General features: G+C 43.6%; 1 pseudogene; it reads right to left on the reverse strand.

Moving 5' to 3' along the window:
* Nucleotides 1-740: 740 nt before the first annotated feature.
* LOC139276651 (U2 spliceosomal RNA) lies at nt 741-920 on the reverse strand (annotated as a pseudogene).
* Nucleotides 921-2186: the final 1266 nt, after the last annotated feature.

A 2186-nucleotide genomic window follows, 5' to 3' on the forward strand; every position in this document is an offset into this window, starting at 1 on the left:
TTGGGGAGAGTATCCGCAATTGGATCCAACTGCTCTACACAGACATCAGTAGGGCAGTTCTAATCAACGGTTGGGAAACTGAAAGATTTCCGATCAGATCTGGAGTCAGGCAAGGCTGTACTCTCTTCCCTGTCTTTTTTGTGCGCAGTATCGAGCCCGTTACCGAGTCCATCAGGAAGGATGCGGAGATTATAGCGGTGACGATCCTAGGCAGCAGAGGCGCTAAGGGCAAGACCTCCCTCTACATGGACAATGTCGCCATCTTTTGCTCGAATCCACAGTCGGACCGCAGATTGCTCACAAATTGCTACCAGTTCGAACTGACTCCAGGAGCGAAGGTCAATCGCAGCATAAGTGAGGCCATGTTCTTTGGCAACTGAGCTGACCGATCCTTCATTCCCTTCACCGTGAAGCAAGTTTACCTGATGGTGTTGGGAATATCGTTCAGAGTGGAAGGGGCATCCGCCAAAAACTGGGAAACGCGTATCGCCAAAGTTAAATAAAACTGGGATGGTGGAAGCTGCGTTCCCTCTCCATTGCAGCAAAGAAACTAGTCATCAGGAGTGAGGTGCTCTCGGTATTGATGTACGTGGCGCAGGTCTGGCCCTCCTCGGGCTGTACTTTTTATTTTTTTTATTTTTATTTTTTAATTTTTTTATCCAATTTCGTTCCAGATCAACTCAAACGCCAAAGATCACTTTGCGCCAATGTGTTTGATCTTGGGCCAAAAGGCCGAGAGGCGAAGTTGCACGGCTCCTGGAAATATTTGCAATACCAGGTCGGTGCATGGAGTGGATGGCGCATGCACCTGATCCAGCTCCCTGTCCAAAAATCAATTCAATATCATGTCCCTATAGGGGATATTAAACTGATAAGAACAGATACTACACTTGATCTTCGCAAAAAGGCCGAAAAGCTGCACTTGTTAATCTGCTTGTGTACATAGAACACCATGCACTGAAAAACACCTGTGTTATGCCATGGATAATGAAAGTCTCTGCACTGTTCAGTAACTTGTAAAGAAATATAACTGTATTCTCATCCAATCCATGTATTGCTTCCCTCTGCATAGTGCTACATGTAACGTGAGTCGGGACCGCTATTGAAATGTATCCTGGAATATAATGTAAACCTGTTCTCATCTGCTCCATTATTTGCATTATCTCCCGTATTTGCATAATCCTACACGTAACGTGATTTACGGATTGTGGTAAACTGATTTTGAAATGAAATGCACGCTAGTGCATTGTATGGAACTGCTGTCAGCATCCAAACGAATTGAGTGGAATTGCTGACCGCAAGTTACTAAGCTATTTTCCAATGCATCGTGAAAATTTTGTATGAATAATGCAGATTTTAGAAAAAAAGGCGAACATAGGGTCGAGCCAATCGCTGATGAATCAGGCGGCCTTTGAGAAACTCAGGGACAATCCAATCGAACGACCTAAAATGATCCCGATTGTTTTGGATCAATAATAATAGACCCAGGTTCGGGATCTGGATGAATGTTAAATAAGAGACAAGACAAATGAAGTAAAGAATGAAACACCGATTACTGAGAGAAAATAAACATTAATAATGCAGTTTACGAAGAAAAGAGAAGTATGATAAGATGCAACAACACTTACGGCCTTCCGCCAGTCGGGAACTCCACAAGCGACGGCTGGTCTGCAGCATTGGCGATCCCGGCACCGCTCGCGAAACACGCTCCAAGATGAGCTACGTGACAGTGCTGTACCTTTATACTATCAAATAAACATACTATTGAACAAAACATAAGTGCATGTGGCTTATGGCTAAATCCTAATCTGTTAGGCCTCAGGTGTTTGTCCACAAAGCATGAGACCTCGAGCTGAGGACCGTCTCATAACAAGCTGGTGTGCGTCTCAAGGTTGCTTTCCCTCTCTCTCGAGCAACAACATCCTCGTGGCGGAGCAGAGACACACTGTGAATATCTAAATATCATCATTAACCAAATATGATTAACCGTATACAAAACAATCCACCCTTGATATTTAGACATTATAAATAATATAATCAAGTTGAAGGCGTAATGCGTCAGTTACACGTTGAGTATGCGCAAGCAACACCCACAATCTATACCTAAGAATACATACAAGCAATAATAAGGCGACGAGTAACGCAACGATCAGTGTTAGATTTCAGAAATTGAGCTAAACGAGTTC

The sequence above is a fragment of the Pristiophorus japonicus genome, chromosome 11 (assembly GCF_044704955.1).
Source record: "Pristiophorus japonicus isolate sPriJap1 chromosome 11, sPriJap1.hap1, whole genome shotgun sequence".
In the NCBI taxonomy this organism is placed as follows: domain Eukaryota; kingdom Metazoa; phylum Chordata; class Chondrichthyes; family Pristiophoridae; genus Pristiophorus; species Pristiophorus japonicus.